The sequence below is a fragment of the Macaca mulatta genome, chromosome 9 (genome assembly GCF_049350105.2).
Source record: "Macaca mulatta isolate MMU2019108-1 chromosome 9, T2T-MMU8v2.0, whole genome shotgun sequence".
Lineage (NCBI taxonomy): Eukaryota > Metazoa > Chordata > Mammalia > Primates > Cercopithecidae > Macaca > Macaca mulatta.
In genome coordinates, this window is record NC_133414.1 from 88,852,671 (window position 1) to 88,877,762 (window position 25,092).

At 40.1% G+C, this 25,092-nt stretch overlaps 1 protein-coding gene and 1 long non-coding RNA gene across 43 annotated transcripts in view; one reads left to right on the plus strand and one right to left on the minus strand.

Annotated features, from left to right (window-relative positions):
- The window catches only part of LOC144331159 (uncharacterized), a 30,355-nt gene extending 8,716 nt beyond the window's left edge, over window positions 1–21,639 (minus strand). Inside the window, exon 1 of the long non-coding RNA XR_013398111.1 lies at window positions 21,469–21,639. This is a non-coding gene — a long non-coding RNA (uncharacterized LOC144331159). The remainder of the gene's footprint in view (window positions 1–21,468) is intronic.
- Window positions 1–25,092, plus strand: part of RHOBTB1 (Rho related BTB domain containing 1) — a 144,733-nt gene that overhangs the window by 37,311 nt on the left and 82,330 nt on the right. For 12 of the 42 annotated variants that reach the window (XM_077945064.1, XM_077945077.1, XM_077945085.1 and 9 more), the window contains exons 1-2: window positions 20,530–20,903; window positions 23,033–23,083. The exons of 2 other annotated variants lie outside the window; for them this stretch is intronic. The gene's annotated coding sequence lies outside the window, so the exon portion shown is untranslated. 42 annotated transcript variants of the gene reach the window in all.

A 25,092-nucleotide genomic window follows, 5' to 3' on the forward strand; every position in this document is an offset into this window, starting at 1 on the left:
GTGATACTAAATTACTTGATACAGGTATAAGGAAGGATGACACAGGAAGGTATCCTACTTGTGAATTTTAGTAGCAACATAACACAAAAACCATTGCTTCCTTTACAAATGCTTTGGATATCTTTTGGAGGACCACAGATCTGAAATATTTTTCCTGTTCCAATGGAACACATGACCTCATGTTTCACAGGTGATGACTAACCACAGAAAGCTTCCTAGATAGACAAAGGAGAGCCTGAATATGTGTTTTTTTCTAAAGCAGAGGCTTTCTGTTGTAATGTTGCTGTCTAAATATTTTATTCTTCTGAGAGACAGTTTTATGTAAAGGGTGCAACTTTCAAAGGAGCCTTTTTGCAGGGTTTGCCCTAAAAGCCTCTTATAATACCTGAGAATTTATCTTTCAGCATCTCTTTTATTGTAATCAGAATATTTGCTGATTAAATTCACTTTCATCATCTGAAATTAGGAGCAAGATACAAACCTCAAGTATGCAAAGAAAAAGATTGATGACATCAAAATTATAATTCAGTCAATATTTGCTGAGCCATTCGGGTTTCCGTATGGAGCGGAGGGCAATGAAAACTGCCTACCCATACAGCAATGTGTGGCTTTCAGAACATTCCTGCCATAACTGTTGGTCAAACCAAATGGTGTGGATTGTTTATTGGTCACTTGTTTATGCAGATTGCTTTGGTTGCAAATTATACATATTTGCAGTACTTCTTGGGAGAATTCTGCCATCTCATCTGTAGCCATGGTCTGTATTACAATCAAGACTATTTAGATGTTAGGAAATAGATTTTCAGTCCTAACAACATGGCTGGGGATTATGATATTCTAACTCTAGATTAGGAATGACATACATTGAAACTGGTAGATATTTAAGTGGCATTGCTTTGAAGAGTTAAAGTAGTAGAATCACAGTATTGTCAGTGTACAGGTTATGCTTGGGAAACCAGGACTGACTCAGAAAGAAGACAAAATTGTTACAATGGGACCAGAAATCATAACACTTTAAAAAACTATTTCTACTTCCCCAAAATTGACTGGGCCAGCCGTTTTTTCCAAGGCCATGGTAAATTGTTTTAAGACTTTACCAAAGGACAGAAGTTTAAATACTTCTTAAATGGAAAACTTCTTTAGAGGAAAACAAAATTATGATAAAGACCTAGAAAATTATCTTATACAGAAAAAAATACTATATAATTTGCTTCTTCCTGAGGTATGGAAATTTCCCTAAAAAGCAAAAAATATTGTTTTGTATAAAGAGCATACTTTATACATAAGATCCAATTTGAACTTTATAAGTACTCTTGACTTTTTGCAATTTGAGACAAACCTGTAAATGGATACTGTTAAATGATCATTCTTCCTCCCCTATCATGTCTGTGCATTTGTATTTAAAAGGAAAACTTAGTCATTGGGCATATTTTGATATATTATCTATTGTAGGTAAGTATCTCTTTTTCTGTTGTGAAGAGTTATATTGGTGGTCACAGACAACCAGATTATTTTAATTTTAGTTCCAACAAAGAATTACAGACTGCTAACTGCATATAAACTTTATAATGAGTAGATATTTTCTAATTTGTGGCTCATTATGAAAATCTCTACTTACAATGGTCCTATCATTGGATCTCAGGTACAAGAAAAATGTGTATATATATATTATATATTTTATATATATATTATATATTTTATATATATTATATATTTTATATATTTTTATATATATTATATATTATATATATTATATATTTTATATATTATATATTTTATATATATTATATATTTTATATATATATATATGCCAGGCGCGATGGCTCACACCTGTAATCCCAACACTTTAGAAGGCCGAGGGAGGCGGATCAATTAAGGTCAGGAGTTTGAGACCAGCCTGGCCAAGATGGTGAAACCCCATATCTACTAAAAATACAAAAATTATCCAGGCGTGGTGGTGCATGCCTATAATCCCAGCTACTCAGGAGGCTGGGGCAGGAGAATCATTTGAACTCAGGGGGCAGAGGTTGCAGTGAGCCAAAATCACCCCATTGCACTCCAGCCTGGGTGACAGAGGGAAACTGTGTCTTAAAAAAAAAAAAAAAAAAAAAATTTATAAATGACCACTGCATTAGTAACATTGCAATAACATATTCATAGAAAAATAACTTATCTTCCTTAGAATGTATAGCTTGTAAAAGCACTTTCATATATACAGCAATACATTTGAACTTCACGATGATCCTAGGTGGGTATGGTTAAGTCCATTTCAGATGTCTCTAAGAATCTGAGAGGTTGGGGGAGTTTCTCAAGGTCACATAGTTTGAAAATTGCTAAGCTGGTTCTCAGACAAGCTTTCACCTGAATCTAGATCCATGTGACATTCTTATGAGGCTGTATTTACTACATCATTGTATTCATTTTATTGTACAAGGCAGCCTACTTATATGTTGATGTAAAATATTCACAATGGTGCTATTATTGTGTGAGAGGCATTATACTTAATGCACCGGTATTATTTGCCCCCTTTTAGAGGGGAGAAAGCAGAGCTTCTGCAAGGTCACATAATACATCCAGAATTGTACCGCTAGTAAGCAGTGAAGCCAGGGTTCTAATCCAAGTATGTACAACTCTAGGCACACTGTGTCTCATAGTATGTTCTTACTGACTATAAGGTTTCCTATGTGTTCACAAGGACATTGATGTGAGCTCTGTTTTGAGTGTAATGTGCATGGCATGCCACAGTGCCTCTTGAGCATCAACAGACCAGCTGAAGTCACCTGGGAAGCCCCAGGGTCCTTTGAGAATGACAGCCCCACACCCCTTTCCTTTGGTTGGCTGAAGGGCTAGAAGGAAAAGGGGCTGGGTAAAGCACAGTTGACTCTCTGAGTACAGGACAGATAGAGTTGGTGAATCCCCATACTTAGCACCCTCCACCCCCATGAACCCCAAGTCAATTAAAAGATAAAGAAGAGCTTTAGAAGGGAAGAGTTTGACAGTGACCACAATCCTGCTGTCAGCCCTGTGGACATGATGGTGACAAAACATCTTCCTGAAGTAGTAATAACAAGCTCATGGATATTAGCAGTGGTAAGCAATGGGGTAGCTGCCAAGAGGCAGCACCCACTGACATCCATGGTGCAGGCCAGTAGGGGTAGCTGCCAGGGTAGCCCAAGAGGCCACAGAAAATGAAATCTAATTGTAATTATTTCAAGTTCTTTACGACTTGGATTATGATCGTCCATAAAAAGAAAGCATCAGATGTATGTATGGTGGGGAAATGATCCAAGAGGAATATAACTTAAACCCCACTCATGAATATTTCCAGTATTAATATTCCATGCAACCAAATAGTTCAAACTCTCATACAGATACTATGAATATGACTTTCAGATAAAACAGTCATTTATTTGGTACAATATGTTATGTTACAAATACAGATTATTAAATTTCTAGTTCTCTAAGGGCATATTTTGTTCGTGTGAGTAGTTTATTTACAACTGGCAAGAACCACATGTCTGACTAGACGTCAGACAGTTGTATTACTTACGTAAACATACTATTTGATTAAATTCACCAGCATAATCAATAGGGGGTTCTGGTTGTCACATTAATTACATTCTATGGAAATTCTATGGAAGCATCATTTAATTAGATTTTTCACTTAGTACTTACCAGAGTATAAGAAATGTCATCATAGTTTTTTGCACATGGTAATGAAATCATTGGTACATTACCAAGATTAAATCATACAAGAATGTCTACCCTTCTGTTTTCCTCTCTGCTAAAATTATAAAGCTTCTTACAGTACCACCTGTGATGATAGGCAGGATACACAGAATTTCAAAGCTTTCTACAACACCTACCAATCTCCATGTCAGAACAAATTAGTATTTCCAGCCTACTGTTTATTATTATGGCATTTTAGAGCTTAATAGCTCAATCTTAACATTAATACATCTGCCTTTATTGTGTGTTTAATATGTGCAGTGAATATGTTAAGTGCTCCATTTACATAATTGTCTTTAATCTTCAAAGAAACACTTCGAGGTTTCCTTCCCATTATACAAAGGAAGAAACTGAGGCACAGATCACTTAGTAAAGAAGAGAACCAGGATTGACTGCCAGTTCTGATTCATTCCAAGTCCCATCTAGTTATTTTTTAGTTGCAGAAACAGGCCCAGAGAGATAAAGTGTCTTTCCAACGTACACATAACTGGAAAGTGGCAGAGACAAAATGCACTCAGGTTTTCTGACTCCTGCCTGTTATTTTTATTGCCAGAGCCCTCACTATAGGACTGAGAAGTTCAGCTACTTGTTTGTTTGTTTGTTTCATTTTTGTTTCAGCCAATAGCAGCCAGGCTCGGAGACATGTGAGCAATATCCATTAGCACTGCTGCCTGTGATGTGTAGAGCAATCACATTTTTAATGGACTGTGTGTCTGAGTCCTTTCTTGTCCACGTAGCTTTTAAAGTGATCTAGAGTAAATCTATTGCTCACTTGGCAATCAATATTTGGCGTTGTTCCTCAAATGGTGGAGTTAGGTATCTGGATTTTGCTTTCTCCCACATCCCTAGAAACTCTTCCCAGAGAGTGCCATACTGTAGGACCCTTTTTCAAGGGCAAGAACTGTGACTGTTTCATAACGAACCTTTCAGTCTAAACAGCAAGTATGTGGTCATGCCTTTCCCTTGCTTTAAACCTTCAGATAAGAGTTTGTTTTGTATTTTTTTAATCACAGACGGGTGTTACATTTTACCAGTTGCTTATTTGTATCTGTTGAAATGAACATATGGTTTTCCGTTTTACTAATGTGGTGATTTATGACTGATTTTTGAATGTTGAGGCAACTTTGCATTCCCGACCACTTAGTCCTGATGTACTATCCTTTGTATATACTGGGAGGCAGGGCTAATTGGAGGCCACCAAAGTAACAGTTTACCAAAATGAAGATGCCACTATATTAATTACAAAATGAAGTCTTTTTATTTAAATATCCTACCCTGGGCCAGGCACGGTGCCTCACACCTGTAATCACAGCACTTTGGGAGTCCTAGGCAGGAGGATCACTTACGCCGGGGAGTTAGCGACCAGCCTGCACAACGTGGCGAAACCTCTTCGCTACTAAAAATACAAAAATTTACTGGGCATGGTGGTGCACGCCGGTAGTCCCAGCTACTCAGGAGACTGAGGTAGGAGGATCACCTCATCCCAGGCAGTCAAGGCAGTGAACCGTGATTGTGCCTCTGTACTCCAGCATGGGCGACAGAGTGAGACCCCTTTTTGAACAAACAAACAAAACAATAACATAAACCCAAAAAGCTTCTACTCTGTCTTCTGTGTTGAAGATGTGGTTGGTGGTTGATATTTTGTGAGATTTTCCTGAAAAAAAATATTTTGAAAATCCGTATCTATAGAGTGTTTCAATTCCAAGTTTTGCTCTATAGATCCATGTATTCCTACTCTTCAAATAAAAAAGAAAAATTTTAACTTCTCTCACCTGTGCAATATTAAGGTCCCAAACCTCTTAAAAACTAAAAATCTGTTGAGTTCCTTTTGCAAGACGGCTGGCTCAGAAGTTTGGGTTTCTAAAGAAATGAGAGTTTAACATTTTTATATTGGACATATTTTCAGAAAATTTAGAATCCCATTAGTGTTCTTTATAACATGCTGTGCTCAAAACTAAATTTTTTCAGGCTTCAACCTTATGCATATAAAAATGGGTTCAATTCAAGTTCCTTATGATTTCTTTCCTTTAGAGGTGCTTGACTTTTCTGCCTGCTTTAGTTTGGCACTGGGTGTTTTGTGTACGGAGGCTTTTCACTACATGTCCCGAGGACCCAATTACTGACTTATTAATGAGATTAACTGTGGGGTCTGTGTCTGTTCCGGCAGGCACTCACAAGTGGTGTCTGCTCACAGTAAGTCATTCCACTTTTCAGTAATACTGTACTATGGTTGTGAATTTGAGTTTCATTTAGACTCCCAGTTTTAATCCTTGAACTCCCCTTTCTTGGGATGTGGTATTGCACAAGTGACTTAACCTCACCATCCCTCAGCTTTCCTGTCTGTACAGTGGGAATGGTAAATGAGATACAGCAGGAAAAGCACCGAACAGTGTGTCATCTATGGAGTGAGCATTCAATAAATATCATTACCATTGGACAAGCAATTATGAATCTTTCAGTTATTCAGAAGCATGTTATCAAATTTCCAGGTTATCAAATTTCCAGGTTATCCAAAAACCTTTTTTTTTCTTTTACCTCTACTTACTCACTTGGATCTGCCTTTTAGCACTTTCAATATCATTTTAGCATTTGATTCAGTTTGGTTGGTTTCAAGGGTGGGAGAAGAGGGGAATTTGTGTTGACCCAAAGGCTTAGTGGTGGTTGCACCACTGCACCAATTTGGGAACCGTTTAAGTCCCTCAGAAGACTACAGTCCTGCACCACATAATGACGTATCACATACGACAGCGGTCCCATAATATTATAATGGAGCTGAAAAATTCTTATTGCCTAGTCACATTACAGCCATCTGAACACTACGCATTACTCACATTCTATGATGCTGCTGCTGTAAACAAATGTATGATGCTGACAGTCATATAAAAGTATAGAACATATTAATACAATTATGTACAGCACATAGTATTTGGTAATGATAACAAGGGACTCTATTACTGGTTTATGTGTTACTATACTTTTTGTCATTACTTTAGAGTGTGCTCCTGTTTATACATATTTTAAGTTAACTGTCAAACAGCCTTAGGCTGGTCTTTTAGGAGGTATTCCAGAAGAAGGCATTGTTATCATAGGAGAGGACAGCTCCATGTATGTTATTGCCCCAGAAGACAAAATTGTTCTAAATATAACAAAATGTTTAAATGAAAAATACTTCATCAACCATAATAGCACATTCTTAGTGTTCAAGAGAGTGATAATGTTCTTTTTTCAAGCTGTAAACAAGTTTGATGCACATATGGGTTCCTGTTTCCCTTGCATTCAAACTCTGGACCCTTCTGAGTATCTGTAACTGACACATTGTAGACCACAAATGTAGACTAAGGGAATGCTTTCTAATACTGAGTCAGCTGCCTCTCTGCTACCCTAATTACTCTGTTTTATAATCACATTTTCCAGTGGGACAAAATGTGGAGGTGAAAGACAGTGATACTGATGATCCTGACCCTGTGTAAGCCTAGGCTAATGTGTGTGTTTGTGTTCTAGATTTTAACAAAAAAAAGTCTAAAAAATAACAAAATGAAAATAAAACACCAAAAAAATGGAAACAGGTTATAAAATAAGGATATAAAGAAGATATTTTTGTACAGCTCTACGATGTATTTGTATTTTAAGCCAAATGTTATTATAAAATAGCCAAGAGTTTTTTAAAAAATTACGTTTGCAAAATAAAAAAGTTATAGTAACCTAAGATTAATTTATTAATGAAGAAAGAAAAATATTATCTTATAAATATAGTGTAGCCTAAGAGTACAGTGTTTATAAAGTCTCCAGGAATGTATAGTGATGTCCTAGGCCTTCACATTCACCCACTATTTACTCACTGACTCACCCAGAACAACTTCCAGTCCTGCATGTTCCATTCCTAGTAAGTGCCCTATACGGGTGTACCATTTTTTTAACCTTTTATTCATATTTTTACTGTACCTTGTCTATGTTTAAATACACAAATACCGATCATTGTGTTGCAGTTGCCTACAGGATTCAATCCAGTCACATGTTGTATAGGTTTGTAGCCTAGAAACAATGGGCTCTACCCTATAGCCTAGGTGTGTAGTAGACTATGCTATCTAGGTTTCTGTAAGCACACTGTATGATGTTTGCACAATGATGAAATTGCCTAAGGACATGTTTCTCAGAATTTATCCCTGTTGTTAAGGGATGCATGACTATATTACCAGACTATTAACAAATGAGGCCCACTGTAATACTTTCGCAGAATACCACATGATAGTAGTTCAATGTGTTTAGTAAGAAAATTAATGACCAAAAATTGTTATAAATGTAACAAAATGTTTAAATGAAAAATACTTCATCAATCAGGATAGTACATCCTTAGTGTTCAAGATAGTGATTATGTTCTTTTTTTTTTTTTTTTTTTTTTTTTTTTGAGACGGAGTCTCTGTTTCCCAGGCTGGGGGGCAGTGGCCGGATCTCAGCTCACTGCAAGCTCCGCCTCCCGGGTTCACGCCATTCTCCTGCCTCAGCCTCCCGAGTAGCTGGGACTACAGGCGCCCGCCACCTCGCCCGGCTAGTTTTTTGTATTTTTTAGTAGAGACGGGGTTTCTATATTAGCCAGGATGGTCTCGATATGTTCTTTTTTCAAGCTGTAAACAAGTTTGGTGCACATATGGGTTCCTGTTTCCCTTTCATTCAAACTCTGAACCTTTTTGAGTATCTGTAACTGACACATTGTAGACTACAAATTTAGACTAAGGGAAAGCTTTCTTAACACTGAGTCAGCTGCCTCTCTGCTACCCTAATTGCTCTGTTTTCTAATCAGCGTTGCTGGTACACAGTAGTCTGGCAATTTAAATGGAAGTATTTGTGCTGTGTATTGATAGCTGGCAACTCTCTGTGGTTTGGGATAGCTCAGGACAGATACTCCTTGAATAATTACCCTGCTCAATCAGAAGGAAGCATTCTTGTTATGTTCCTGTGCATGATTGATCCGTGTCTGTACAGCGTTTTTTTGTTATTTACTATGATGTTCACAAAGTGTTACGAAGTGTTCACAAAGTGTTCTGTTAACATGTGAATTGATTTGCAGTATTTTAAAACCATAAAGAAGGTTCTCTTGTTGGCCGGGTGTGGTGGCTCACGCCTGTAATCACAGCACTTTGGGACGCCGAGGCAGGTGGATCACGAGGTCAGGAGTTCAAGATCAGCCTGGCCAACATGGTGAAACCCCGTCCCTACTAAAAATACAAAAATTATCCGGGAGTGGTGGCACACGCCTATAATCCCAGCTACTCAGGAGGCTGAGGCAGGAGAATCGCTCGAACCCAGGAAGCAGAGGTTGCTGTGAGCAGAGATGGCGCCACTGCACTCCAGCCTGGGCAACAGAACGAGACTACATCGAAAAAAAGGAAAGGAAAGGAAAAAGGAAAGGAAGAGGTTCCCCTTGTCAAATAAGTATGGGCAGCTCAAGGTGGACTATTTCCGTCTTATAAATGCATAATTTACTTTCACATATAAATGCCCTGAGAACTCTTATTAAAAATTATAATTTTCTTTAAGAAGACGACAGGCCGGGCGCGGTGGCTCACTCCTGTAATCCCAGCACTTTGGGTAGCTGAGGCGGGCGGACCACGAGGTCAGGAGATCAAGACCATCCTGGCTAACATGGTGAAACCCCGTCCTTACTAAAAAAAAACACAAAAAATTAGCCGGGCATGGTGGCGGGCGCCTGTAGTCCCAGCTACTCGGGAGGCAGAGGCAGGAGAATGGCGTGAACCCGGGAGGTGGAGCTTGCAGTGAGCCAATATTGCGCCACTGCACTCCAGCCTGGGCGACAGAGTGAGACTGTTTCAAAAAAAAAAAAAAAAAAAAAAAAAGAAGGGGATGAAATGTGAACTATTTCCGAAACTTGACCATTTATGTTAAAAACTAAAAGACTATTTCCATTTTTTTAATAGTTTCACTCAGGGCTGGTACAACGGCACACACTTTGGGAATACTACTTGACCAACTTATCTCCTTTTGTTTATTAAATTCACTATTAGGATAATTTCAAAAATGATTTTGTCACCTTTCCTTCCATCTAATTTTTCTCCTCTCTCTCATCCCTTTTTTCAAGTAGATTTCCAGCTTTAACAAATAAGAATACACGACACCACTGACGTTTGAATTTTAAACAAACTGAAAAATCTCTTGGTACAAGTATGTCCCAAATATTGCATGGGATATTTGAATGTAACTGGGTGTCCTCTATTTTATCTGGCAACCCTAAACCCAACGCAAATGATAGCCATCAGTGAGTAAATAATGAAACTGTCAGTTTAATTTAATAAGAAGAACATAGAAAGAATTCATTCAGTGCTCATTGAACATGTTTTTAAATATTTCCAAATTAAAAGTGTAAAGCCTTTTTGAGACTGCTATGTCTTCTGTATTTTTATAATAATTTCAACATGAGGAGTGTAATAACCCTGGTACTCTGGTCTGCCATAAACTCTTTTACTCCACTCAGAGCACTTTCATTTTACAGAGGAGGAAACTGGACTCAGAGAAGTGACTTGACTTGCCCAAGGAAATTCTCCCAAAGGAGCTGATAGCTGCCAGGCTTGAGGCGTTTTCTACTTTCAAACCAATGGTCTGGATTCTCACCAGGCTAATGTTCATTGTATTTGTAGAGCCAAATAAATAAATAATAAATAAAACTACACACACACACACACACACACACACACACACACACTTTTAAAAAAGGTAATGGTTATAATTAGCCAAGTTTACCACTTTAATTGATTAAACCACAATAACATAGAATAGAGTTAAAATAAATTTAAAGCTTAAAATTATACTGGATATAACTTAATGTTTCTTTTAACAGGGCATTTTACTATCTCTCAATATCTCAGTCCCTCATTAATGTGTAAGGGGAAAGAGTATAAACTGATAGTGAATTTCAAAGGGTTTTTCATGTCTCTGTGTTTCTATTTATAAACTATTGTTCAGGATATATATGCTTTTTTTTCATCATTAGCCACCTCAACTGTTTTATTGAGAAGAAACATCAAGCCCAGAAATATTACAGTATAAACAAGATACTGTTATTCCTCTAGACTATACTGTTATCACTGTAATAACAGTATACTGTACACTGTAATTACAGTATAAACAATAATGCTTATAAGAGCAACAGGTGTGATAGATTTCTTTCTATAGAAAGCAGAACTCCTTATCTTCACAGTACATGGCATATCACCTCTGTTATTAAAAAGAGGAATTGTTTGGATTGAGGTATTGAAAACTGTTAAGACAAAAGTCGTTTAGGTACTACTTTTTATTTCCTAGGAGTGTCTCATTTGGTATTCATCCCACACAAATGCCACTGTTTCTTCAGGTGCCATGTAACTTCAGAGAAAGACATGAGAGAAGCAGGGCCTTCAGCAAAGATATGGGACTGGCCAAGAATTAAGAAGGAAGGAGCCTCACTTTAGAACTAATGGGGTCTTGTGTGTATGGCTTATTCCCCCACTGGATAGATATGGATATTTAAACATAGAGAAATCTTTATTCTCTACTGAATAGTTGAGAATAAACGATACACTCACGAGGAGGCTAGCCTTACCCACGTTGTCCATATATTTAAATCAAATGTTATAATAACTCCATCTGTTGAAATGGGCTGTGTGTTTTTCCGCATGACTCTCCCATTTTATCTCATCAACCCGACCTTGCTGGCACAAGATACAATCACTGTAGTATCCTGCTTGTTTCATCAGGAAGTGGAGCAATAGTTTAATTTGTTAAGGAAATAGCAAGAAGTGAACTAAAGATTGCATTTTGTATTTTTCTACAAATTGTGTTTTCTTTGAATTCGTGCGTATGAGGGCATATCACTCATCGACACCTGATCCACAAGTATCAGCTGCTTGTCAAGGACCCCGAGACTCCTGAAGTTGTCACCTCATAGAGATCAGTTCTCTTCAACTCTACTCAACCTTTAATCTACATGAAACTTTGGATATATAAAATACTAAGGTAGTTTACCTGAGTTTGATATCAGAATTTAAGATGAGCTGTAGCCCATTAGTCTTTCAAGTACACAGAGTAATGTCATGCATTGTAATCAGCAGTACTTTGAATGAATAAGGAAGGGTAAATATAAAATGCTAATTATATGAAGGTAGAATCTTTCTCTGTCAGTAGTACCCACTTTAAGATGAATAATACCTTTCTAAGTATTTGACCTGTGGCAAGTGACTTGCTCTTTTTGATCCTCGGCTTCCTCATCTGTAAAATGGGGATAATAGTGGTGCCTTCTTCATTAAGTCATTGTGAGGAGTTAATGAAAGTGAGTGTAAAAGCACTTGGCTCCACCCCCAACACATAGTGGGTACTTACTAAGTGCTAATTAGTATTATTACAGCTTAAAAAGACAGGTGGTGATCTTGGTGTTTAATGTTATCATGCACACTAGTCCCATACTTGTTTATGACACTGTAATCTTTGTGAAACATTTTTTATGATCTCAAAGTGCCTTTTCATGGGTGATCAGTGTTGACAGTGATCACAGTAGAACAGATAACACTATAAAAGACAGTTTTAAAATTCCAGCTTTAAAATTCCAGCTTTGTCATAAATCATACAGATAGACTTTATATATGAGTGATTAGAAGAAATTATAACTAAGGTGTCTTATAAAAGTTTTATCATTTACCATTCTTTTTTGGGGGGCGGGGGTGGTGACAGAGTCTCCCTCTGTTGCCCAGGCTGGAGTGCAGTGACATGATCTCAGCTCACTGCAACCTCCGCCTCCTGGGTTCAAGCGATTCTCCTGCCTCAGCCTCCTGAGTAACTGGGATTACAGGCACCTACCACCAGGCCCAGCTAATTTTTTGTATTTTTAGTAGAGACGGGGTTTCACCATGTTGACTAGGCTGGTCTCGAACTCCTGACCTCAGGCAATCTGCCTGCCTCGGCCTCCCAAATCATTTACCATTATTAACAACCATTGACTATGCACTTTCCTGCCCAAAGTGCCATTCAGAGCACCACAGCGATGGAGAAGCAACAAAGCTTCCATGCCTCTCACCAAATCTTCAAGCTCCTCTAAGATTGATACCGTGACAGGATGTGAGCCTTAGCCCCTGATCCCTGGAGTCATCGGCTTATGTTTACAAGCTAAGTGATTGTGCACCTTCGATGCTGATCCTTAAGTGTTTAATGGCTTAGGTCACCCACATGTGATACTGTTAGCTACTTGACCATAAAGGGGGAGTTTACCAAATGATAAATTTTGGTCATATGAAATATTAAAGTAGGCATAAATATTTACAGAGCTAAGGAGACTCTGAAATTGTGTGCAGAGACAAGGATATTATTGAGTCCAGCGTAAGAAGTGAGGTCATCTTTGCTTTTAGATTAGGAACCATTATGAAAGGAGGAATGGTGCCAATTCAGGAAAGCCTCACAATTCAGCTTCTTTCCAGGAACTGATGGGTAGGTCTCCTTCCAGGACACTGGTGTTTCTAAAGCACTTGTATTCCTTTTGAAGTGGTATCTATATACAAGTTAGTGTACTACACACTAAATTACTTCAAAAGCTTTACATCCACATAGTCAGAAGATCAGGGTTAGAATTTTGTATTGTTCAGAATTCTGGGTGCCCCTCTGCTAACAGAGAGCCAGTCACTTATCCTCTGGGAAATGTCTTTTCCCCGTCTCCCCCATTTGGAATAATTCTTGAGGTTGTCATAAAGATTAAATGACATGTATATTACAGATGCTTGGTAGGCAGGAAAATGTAATATGAACATAGGGGAAATTATTTGTCTGAAATAGGGTGTTTGTGTATGTATCTGTAGTCCACTTATTTTCCTTGTTTCTGCATGTAGTTAGCTAACTTGTACAGATGGGAGAACACACAGCAGTTGCAAGTCAATGGCAGAGCAAAATATTCAAACCTCAAATACTAAACTTTCTACCTCATACAATTTGGTGGAAGCTTTTATGTATAATACTTACAGTCAGCATTTGGGGAGGGAGGAGTTAGGGGAATGATACAGTTGCTATATTATTAACTTTTGGCACTCCCAAATCAAATGATACCCTATGCTGCACAGCATTGTTTAAGGGGCCTCATAATAAGCCCATTTTTACACTTATGAGTAGGTGTAGAGCTTTACATCTTACAAAACATTTTCCACAAACATTATTTCATTTAGCCCTCTTAACGACTTTTTGGAAAGTTATTATTCTTGTCCCCACTTGATATATGGAACTTTGCGGTGCAGTGGGTTAAGGAAATAGCACAGAATTATATCCCAGTTAGTGAGATGGCCAAAATACAATTCCGTTTTCTTTCTCTTTGTGCTACCCTCTGATCCCTTTAATCTGTGTTTCATTTTTGGTTTTTTAAACTTGTTTCATAAAAAGAAACAGTTATATGAAACAGGTGGTCAGGCAAGATAGCCTTAAACATGCTATGACACATAAATGTAATTTATTTTTAATTAGGTAAAGTTGAAATCTAGCATTAGCACCTTTTGTAATATTAAGAATGTAGTTCATGAAATAAATTTCTCTCTCAAATGTAGATTTTTTCCAGTACAAAATCATAGTTTTGCTTATTAAAAAGTCAAAGATACACATTATACATTAAACTGTTGTCTTTTTCTTTTCTGGAGTTGTGACATACACGTTTTTCAATCTGCTAAGCCATGCCTAAACAAAGTCAGACAGATGACCATAAAAACTGTTTGCTACCTCCTCTTATGCATGTTAAGTTAGACCAGTGGAACAGCATCTTGATAGGATAAATTTTGACAGAAAGACTGTAGTTAGAGTTGCAGAATTTGCAAAATCACACTTTTACCAAAATCACCCTATCCCAACAGAAAACCTGATGAATGAATCCACACAGAAAGGACTTTAGGCAAACCCACACAAATAATTTAACATGCTATAAGAAAAGGATACCTTTTGGTCTATTTTCAGTACATAGCCTGCATTTCATTGGTGCCCAGTAAAATAGAAACTGCAGTGGAAAAGACACTTTGTCTTCATAGAACTAACAATGAAAAGTGCACAGTATCTAATGCTTCTGTCTTTAAACAGGTAATGGTAGGAAATGTCAAGAATAGATCCATTAGGTTAACCTGAGTATTCATCTATAAATCTGTTTCCAAAATTATGCTTTTTTAAAAAAAAAAAAAAAAAAGGAAGCTTCTCCTGGAAACCATGTCAATATCAACAGTCATAACTGGACTACAAACCTAAGAGTTAATGTCCACCTATAGCTTGTAGGGAAAAGACATCACTTTTTAGTTGATTCCCGCAACCAAAACTTGCTCTGACTTCCCCCACAACAGTGGGAAGACAATAGGAGCTTTAGAGATCTGAAGAGTTGGTCTGAGTAATACCTGAAATAATTCCCAAGTAGTCAAAATCCTGCAGAGCTGGGCCACTCAGACTGAAGGGTTTTTCACTTTTACCCCAAACTATGCAAAACTATGCACATATGCAAAAACTATGAACACACAGATTCGTTCAAAGACAGCCTGTGGTATTTGGGATAGAAAGGGTTAGTGATGGTAGGTTACGCCATGATGTTGACATATCCATGACATGAAAGCTGGGGAAGGGACCCTAGATGGAAGGCTGGACATCATCTTGTTGGAGACTAGTCTGACTCAGAAGCACCTTGGAGAAGTATATACTTTAGCAGGAATACCAGAGTGACTGAACACAATAAGGTATTTTAGGAGAAACAGGTCCCAGGAGGTCAAGTCGTTTTCCTTATGACCCGTCAATACTTAGCATCAATGAAGAGCCTCAGAACAGTCAGTCTTTCCTGTTTGTCCTCACTAGCTGGAGCCCGACAGCCTATTAGGCCCGTGCTGTCCAGACCGACCTCACTGCTAGAAGCTAACATGTAAAATGATTTGTACAAGGCAGTTGCCACTAAACCACTGCTAAAGGCCGGTGCCCAGCCTTCTTATTCTCCTCCGTAGTCCAGAAGCATTTCCTTAAAAGTCAGAAAATCCATAAGCACTAGCAGCATAAATATGTTACCAGCAGAGCAGACATAAATATGTCTTCCTCTTTAGGGTGCCAAAAAGTTGTCGGGTGTTATTAAAGCCACTGGCTTAACTGCAAAAATCTACTCCAACAACTGTTTCTCAATATACCTTTCTACCAAACACTTATTCTTTAAAATGGGGCCATACATGAGCTTATTCTCTTTTGTGCTTCAAACCCCTATTAGTACTAGTCCCCAAAATTTCTCTGTAACACCTGGAACTCATCATCCAGGATAATTTCTTGTAAATAGCCAATGACAGCATCACATGCTGCATCCAGAGCAGAGAGATGGACAGCATGAATCTCTCTTCTTAGGTTAGCTCTGATTGAACAAAGCCACTGCTGTGTCTAGCTGCTTTGGTCCCAGGAGGCATCTGCACCTGTCACAAGGCTCAGCTTCGGCTACATGTGGCTAACCAACCATTGAAATGCAGTCTTATAAAATAATCCTGAAAAGACCCTTTCTATAGGAGTTTTATGTAAGTACTTCTCTTACCTAAGAATGTTCTTGATAAAATTGATGGCAATAGAAATGTTGAACAATACATTTGAGTTGAAAATAGAGTTCCCTTGGGATGGTAGTACTTAATTTGCAATTTGAAGATTCTACCACCCCAGAATGTATTTTTTAAAACTCTTAAAAACTCAACAGCAAAAAGACAGACAATCCAATTATAAAATAGGCAAAAGACTTGAGCAGATATTTCAGCGAAGAGGAGATAAGAATGGCAAAAAAGGCCAATGAAAATATATTCAACATTATTATTCATTGGGGGAATGCAAATTAAAACTTACAATGAGTTGTCTCTGCACAACTATTATAACAAGTGAAACTTTTTAAAAAATGATGACAATACAAATGTTACTGAGGATGTGGAGATCTCTCATACATTACTGGTGGAAATCTGAACGGTGCAGCCATTTTGGAAAATGGTTCAGCAGTTTGTTATTTAGCATGCGACCTAGCGATTGCATTATTCAGTATTCATCCCGCAGAAATAAAAACTTATGCTCACACAAAACCTATACACAAATGTTTATGGAAGTGTTTTTCATAATATTAATAGCAAAATACTGGGAACTACTCAAATATCCTTCAGTGGGTGAATGGATAAACAAACTCTGGTACATCCATGCAATAAAAATTTATTCAGCAATAATAAGAAATGAACTACTGATATGTTCAACACCGCGGATGAAACTCAAGAGCATTATGCTTAGGAAAAAAAAAGTAAATCTCAAAACATTACATACTTAACGTTCCCATTAATATAACAATCTCACAATAATAAAAGAGCTCTAGAGATGGACAACAGATTTATGGTTGGGGGTGCAAATATAAAGAGGTAGTATGAGAGGATTCTTTTGTGATGGTGGAACAATTCTATGTCTAGATTGTGGAATTTTTTTTCTTTTTTTTTTCTTGAGACGGAGTCTCGCTCTGTCGCCCAGGCTGGAGTGCAGTGGCCGGATCTCGGCTCACTGCAAGCTCTGCCTTTCGGGTTTACACCATTCTCCTGCCTCAGCCTCCCCAGTAGCTGGGACTACAGGCGCCCGCCACCACGCCCGGCTAGTTTTTTGTATTTTTTAGTAGAGACGGTGTTTCACCATGTTAGCCAGGATGGTCTCAATCTCCTGACCTCGTGATCCGCCCGTCTCGGCCTCCCAAAGTGCTGGGATTACAGGCTTGAGCTACCGCTCCCGGCCTGTGGGATTTTTTTTAATCCTATGACTTTGATAAAATGGCTGCCATAAAAGCTAATCTAAAGTTTTTAAGTCACCTTTGTGCAATAGAAACATGAAAGTGTTTAAATACACGATGTTGCTTTAATTCCACTTAGGTACCATTTTTTATGTTTACTTAAAGGGAATGGTACTGATTCTATCAGCAAGCAATGATTTTAGTATGCAAAAATTGATCGTTTCATGGAAATAACAAGAGCAGGGATACACTCATGGCAGTGATTAGAGGCGTTATTTGCTATGATTCCCTTTCTCTCTTCTCCTATTGGCAAAATACAGTCTGTACTACTTGCTGCATTTTCTTCAGCTTTTCCAGTCTGAGGTTTTATACGTGAAGTTTGGGGCTGCATAGTACCATGTGGCAACGTCTTTCTCTGATCACTGCCCTTGTTTGGAAGGACTTCCTAGAACAATGACTTACTCTGCTGTATCTGAATTACTGTTGATACCAACTTATTTTCTTGAAAGTGCTTCCAGTTTCCCTCAGATTTAGGCACTCAACTAGGTAATTCCAAGATGGCTGACTTTCTTTATCCCCTTTAGAAGAAACATCTTTTGGAAGCCTGTGAGCCTTGGTGTGCCCTGGGGGTGGAGGTCAAGAGCTGAAGGGTACCCTGCCAGGTGGGGTCTTTGTGTGTCTTTCTGGTATAGGCGCCTGCCTATTATGTAAGAGAAGTATGACACTGAACTCTTTTTAGTTTAGAACTGAGAAAATGGAAGAAACTGAGGAAAAGCAGGCTGTTAAAAAGCAGGTCAGTGATAAAATAAGACTTTGGCACAGACCACCCCAGGTGCAAATGCAACTGTCAAGACATCAGAAAACTAACTTCTCCATGCCTGTTACCTCGTCTGTAAAATAATTAGGATAATAATAGCATCTGCCTTGTCAGTTGTTGTGGGGATTACATGAGAAAATGTGTTTTAAGCCACCCAGCCCTGTGCCCGCCACATATGGGGGCCACAGTACACGTTGATTCCCATTTCTTTTGAGTTTCTACCCTATTTTTTAGCTGCCAGGGCAGTTTGAAGAGAAATGGCTTGCAATGAAGAGGACTGATTGCTAGGAGTGAACAGGGTTAATTAACTTTTCCCAAGAAATTTGTACCTGAAAAAGAATGTATTTTGATTAAGCCTTTGTAAGATAGAGTCATTTTGCAAAATACTAAGGGAAGTCAGTTTTGTTTTTTTTTTTTTTTCTGAGACTAAGTCTTGCTCTGTCACCCAGGCTGGTGTGCAGTGGCGCAATCTCGGCTCACTGCAACCTCTGCCTCCCAGGTTCAAGCGATTCTTCTGCCTCAGTCTCCTAAGTAGCTGAGACTACAGGCGTGTGCCACCACGCCCAGCTAATTTTTGTATTTTTAATAGAGACGGGGTTTCACCATATTGGCCAGGCTGGTCTCGAACTCCTGACCTTGTGATTCGCCCGCCTCAGCCTCCCAAAGCGCTGGGATTACAGGCGTGAGCCACCGCGCCAGGATGGGAAGTCAGTTTTATGCCAAGTAAATGATCACCCACCTCTTGGATGTGTTCTTGGAGTAGACACCTGTGCTTGACTTTTCACTACCCTCTCTGGTATCAAAGACTAGGACCTTGGTAACTCCATTTTCAAATATACTGCCATGGGAATGGCTTAAACAAAGGAGGTTACCGGTGATACCTTTCCTCGTAAAAACATTGGATTCCACTATTTTCTGGGGTCTCTGGGGGATTCAGAGAGCACCAGGCAAGCCTTTGACTTCAAGAGAATATAAGCAAGCAAGGAAGAATAGAAATATCCACTGGACTGGAATTCACCTGGGAATCTTGGCCGTAGGGTAATTCATCAGGAAACTGAAGACGGTTTCCTGGAAGAAACTGAGGGACGGAGAAGTGTGTTTGCTTTCAGAATTTTTTCACGCATCCTGTTTTTGGAGGGATAAGCCAAAGAAGTAGCCCTTATAATAGGATGGACTCTCTTTTTCCCAGGCCTTCAGTATCTCAGGAACACATTACCTGAGAACTGGTGAGGCCAAGAATGACATTGTTTCCATCTTTGTATCCCCCGCTCTCTGCATACAGCCTACTCAATAAAGCTATATTAAATTAATATATTCATTCCTCTGGGTAGCTGAACACAGTCGTGTCTTTATTCCCCAGTGGTCTCTTTGCAGGCTGGGAGTGATGGGTTTTGTTAGGCATACTAATTTTAGCAGGCTGACTGAAAGCTCCCTGAGGGCAGGAACCCAGTTGGTTGCTTTCATGTCACCTCTTTAGAGCTTGGCAAGACACCTGGCATCTTGTCATTCTATAAGCATTTAAGTGAATGCATGAAAACTACCCCTGGTTCTGTCCTCAGAACTCACCGTCAGCCTGGGGGAGAGAGCAGTTTCTGTGGGGAGGCATGGGCTGTCTGTGGAAGGCCACAGTCAATTTCACCTCCTCACTCAGCCGTTTGCAGGAGGTTGTAAATCACCTCTGTACCCGGGTCGGGGTCAGCGGTGCGTCCCTACGCCCCCTGCGGGGACCCCTCCGGCCAAGTCGCAGAGGAAGGTAACCCAGAATGGAAGAGCCAGCCAACACGTGCAGCCGCCCAGGGAGGAGGAGGCTGGGCTAACGCAGCCCTTAGTCAGCAGCTGGGCTCGGTTTTGAAACAAAAGCCAATGTCCTCCCTCGGAGTCCGCGGCCGGTCAGCTCCTAGGGGGAAGAAAGCCATGCTGCCCAGCCGGTTAGTGGCCCAACTTACTTTTCCAAAGCCTGGGACAAAGGGCCAGCAAAGGCACGGGAGTGGATGGGATATTGGGGATGGGGTACGGGGACACAGATGGCCCAGACTCCCCCCTCCTGGCAGCGCGGGGAAAGGGCGGGGGTCTCCCATGCTCTGTGTCGGTTTGTCCCGGGCGATCCGCCTCCGTGCCCGGGCCCGTCGGGTCTGCGTAGAGCCAAGGCACCTTTGCCACCCGTGTCCCAGAGCACAGACACACCAGGCCCCGGTTTCATGAATGAAATCCAATCGTGTGGATATAAATAGCCGCGAAGGCTGCTAACGTCACAGTGCGAGCGGCGGCCGCCACGGCGGCGGAGCGAGGTGCCGGGTGCTCCGTTCCGCCCGGCTGCCCCGCCTGGGAGCGGGGTGGGGGCAGGCGAAGGGGAGGGCTGCGGGTGGAAAGGGGCGAGCCCCTCTCGCCCGGGACTGGGAAGAGCGGCCGCGGCGCCGGGCGAGGCGGCAGGGCGAGGCAGTGCCATGCTGCCTTTGTGCAAAGTTGGGCGGCGGGCGGCGCGCCGCGCGCAGGGGCCCCGCACACCCGCGACCGCGCGCAGCCGTGGCTGCTGCTGAGTGGCGGGGGCCCCCCCGCTCCCCCCGGCCCTTGAAGGCGGAGAGAGCTCGCGTCTCGCTCGGCTTCAGGGTAGGTTCTGTGTCGTGAGTGCTCTATGCTATGAAACTTCTCCGAGCAGCCGCTGCGGAGCCCCCACCGCCCCGGCCCCAGCGGGTGGCAAGTGCGGGCCCCGGGCCGTGCCACGCGGCCAGCAGCGCCCCGAGAGAGAGTTGTGGGACCGAGCCGCTAGGGGGGCCGCCCTCGCCTCTCCGAGAGGCCAGGAACCCTCCCATCAGAGGCGAGCACAAGAGATTTCTAGGAGCGCCCGCACAGCCGCACCCCTAACTTGGAGCTGAGAAAATGTACAACAGGCACCCTTATCAGGCTGGCTGCGCCAGGGAGGGGGTGGTGCCGCGCCGACGAGAAGGCGCTTCCCCTTCGAAGGCCAGTGTGGGGAAGGCAGGGCGGGTACCGGAGGACCCGAACAGGGGAATAAGCTAGCCCCTTTGGCGCTTGCACCCTCTTGAGAGTTGACTGGCCAGCCCACAGTTTGGCGTTCCCCTCCCCTCCCCCGCAACCCCCTGTCTATGGAGTCTGTTGTGAGTTGCTGTGACAACAGGAGAAGCTGCCATGAGGGGCTTGCAGAACACCTTACCTTGTCTGTGTGTGCTCGGCTTTGGGGAAAACAACCAAGGGGAGATGTGCAGGCAAGAGAATCCAGCCCTCTGCCCCCCGAAAGGAAGTGGAAGGCAGGCACAACTATGTACAAATATATCATTAGATCCTACTGTTAGCTGCACCGTTTCCATCCCCAGCAGTATCAAACATCTCAACTGAGGAGCAATGTCAATATTTAGACTTGGACAAGCCAAAAAGTTAGAAGGGAGCGCCAAGCACAGGGTTTTGACTTGGCTTGGCACGTTAGCACACAAGCTGTGCCTTTGGAGCTGACTGTACACATTTGCTGGGGGCAAAAATGCATGAAGGTTAATATATACACAGAGGCACCCAGATCTAGGAAAATCTAGGAAGTTAAGACCAAAAGAGTCGCCCTGACTTTGAACTTCCCCATCCTGTGCTGTTCACTGAGCCTTGTTGAACTCCAGCCAAACGCTCAGCTTGAGATTTCACTGGTTTGGGGCTCCCCCACCCCCAACCGAGGCTGTGGTGTACGTTCTACACTAACATACTCTAAACCGAAAAAATAAAATACCGTTATCGGTGGTTGCATCTTTGTATAAGTCCTCTGACGAGCAGCAGATAGTAAATAGTCAATAGGCTGTGTTTGTTTGGTCTTAGCAAGCCTTAGACCTTTTTAAACATACTCTGGTAAGTTTGTTTACAAACGCTATTTAGAAATTCGGAACTATGTTTCATTTCCAGTAACCTTGTAGATGCCTAAGAGAGTCACTGGTTGCTAGAAAATAAACACAAGCTCTTTTCAATATAAATAATGTCTGCATTCTGCTCCACAGGTGGAGTGGGCAGTAAATTATTATATTAAACATGGTTTCCTCTGAGATTCCTGGATCATATTTGGACATACTAATGGGGAAAAGCTTTAACCAGTTGATCCTAGTACAGAAGGCTTTGGAAAATCATTAGGAAGCAAGAATATCATAGTCAATATACTAATTTTGCCCATTATGGCTTTCCCAGAGTTTGAAGATAGTGTAAGATTTTTTAAGTGCATAACGCAAGCTGTGTGATCACACAGGTGGAAACAGAAACACATGTAACAGTTTGATGTTATTGGCTCAATAATACAAATGATAAGTTATACAAATACAACGGGAAAAAACAAAATTGTTTGGTCTTTTAATTATGATTATGTTGTTAAAAATGCTATTTTGAATAGGCTGACCACATCTATGACTTCTGTATTGTAAAATGCCTCTAAGATTTTCATTGTTATCTATCGGTTTGCGGCCAAATGTTTTTTGGGTTTTTTTTTTTTTTTTTTTTTTTTTTTTTTTGGTATCGTCCCAAGTGCTCAAAAATGTATTTTCACAAATCCTGCAAAATGTTAACCTAGCTATTTCAGGATGTATTTGACCCTAAGAAATGCCACATTAACACTGGCACTTAGCAAAAGTAAAGCAGATTCTTCCCTTTCTCGGGGGAAAAAAAGAAAACAACGTATGTTGAAAATTTTAGTGGCTCCCCATGTACTCCTGGCAGGCAGTAGAATTTATAAAGTATTTCTCTCTTTTATGTAGGTAAGTCCAGCTGTGAGCCGAGTGTTCTGTTCTTCACTTCCAGCAAGCCAGGTCAGTGTCTTTGTGCAAACCCATGACTATAGATTGGTAACATTCTGTATCTAATTTTGAGCATGCATTTCAGAACAGGTTTCTTAATCATTTGTCTTTTAAAAATTTTGTCTTTGACCTTTTTATGGACTCGGTTATGAATGTCATGAGTTCAATGATTATTAAAATTATTGCTTACTCTGTGAGTACCATGGTACAAATATGGGCCTCAAACCAGTTTGTCCTTCATACGACGTTTTATTTTTCACTTTAGGCATCAGAATGGTGCCCACGCTTGAGAATACTGGGGATCTGGGTGCTTGATAATTGAGGGTTTACTTCTATGCTAATCTTAGCACTCTGGGGTGGAAGAAACTTGATATAATAATAATTGACTTATTGAGCATGAATCACGGTTCAGGTAATGTGCTGCATTCTTTATATTAATAGTCTTATTCTGCTTCAAAAAGAAAAAAAAATATCTCGGGGAGGTGAAACCACTACCTTGAGTTCCAAACTACAGGTGAGGAGTTGGAAGTTTATAGACATTAAATAATATGTTCAATTCTTACTTCTATTAAATGGCACAAATAGGATTTTTTTTTTTTAAGTTTTTGTCTTACCCTAAGACCTAAACTCTCTAGTTGAAAAATTGTTTTCCACTAGGGAAACTGAAGACAAAGAAGGTTAAGTGACTTGTTTAAGATAACTTGGTAATTACTAGCACATATAATAACAATGGCCCAGCTGTTGCAAAATAATCAATTCTATTCTCTTAAGTAAATTAGTGAAATTGTAAGTATTCATGTGTACTTTCTGGCATGACGCTGTCAAAGATATAAGAAAGTTTTTATTGTGGGGTCTCTGGCCTTGAAGATTTTACGGAAGATTTAAAAGGCAAGATGTTAAACATTCAGGTATGAAACAATAGAGAATAAATCAAGATTATACTTGCCAGAAGGCTGAATTGGGGATCAGTGGTACATTTATGAGAAGTTCAGCATTTTCCACTCTGTGGAATTACTTTGCAATTCCATATATGCATGAAAAAAAAATTCCAAGCACATTTTTTTTGTCTGGGTAGATGATTAATCGGTGAGAGTTTGGGAAAGGGTAGAATGTAGAATTTCAACCCAACAGGGAGAGATTATGTAGTCATCCAGAACCGCTAAATTGCAATATCTCAAACTCAAAGATGTTATTGCTTCACAAGCATAGTAACCTAAAATTGTGAGCTATTTGAATCTGCATGGCACCTTTGAGAAAGCATAATAATTTGGCATGATGTTTAAAAGTACTGGATTTTTCCTGGAACCTCAGTTTGTCTGAAAGGCACCACGTAGATGGATTCGGATACGTAATAGATAAATCCTAACCCAAGTCCTGATAACAACCAAATATTAAGCAGACCTTTTTCAGGTTTTGCCTGAATTGACAGGCTTCTCTCTCTTCTGTTCCCCTAGTTCCTTTCTCCCCTCTTTCTTTTCATAAAGTAATTTGTAACAGTTGTGAATCCTTCTTAGCTAGTTTTATATAAAGGGGTACTAAAAAATGAAATGGGAAACAAATTATGAAACCAAACCTTAGGATATCATCTTTTTTAATGTACTGATAACCCCCACTCAAGCTAATAGCTCTAAAATCTTAATTAGTGAAGATATTTTTTAAGCATTTAAAGGGATGTTATAAGCTGTCCTATAACACCTCTGTCCTGTAAAAGTTGTTGTGTAGTGGATCATTACAAAATAGGTCACATTCTATAACAGCACTATTATTATTGGGAAGATCCCATTATAGGCCAACACCTCATCAACAGGGTTAGTTGTGATAATGGTATATAACAAAAATATCAATATAGTAACCATAAACCTATAATTTTAAGCACTAAAATTATACTTTGAATCATATAACATTATGAACAAAAGAGATCTAGGAATTAGCATGGTATCTCTAATAATAATCATTTAGCAATCATTTGTTTTCTCTTTTGAATTTCATAAGGCTTTGGTTAGTATGCATGACTTACCTCT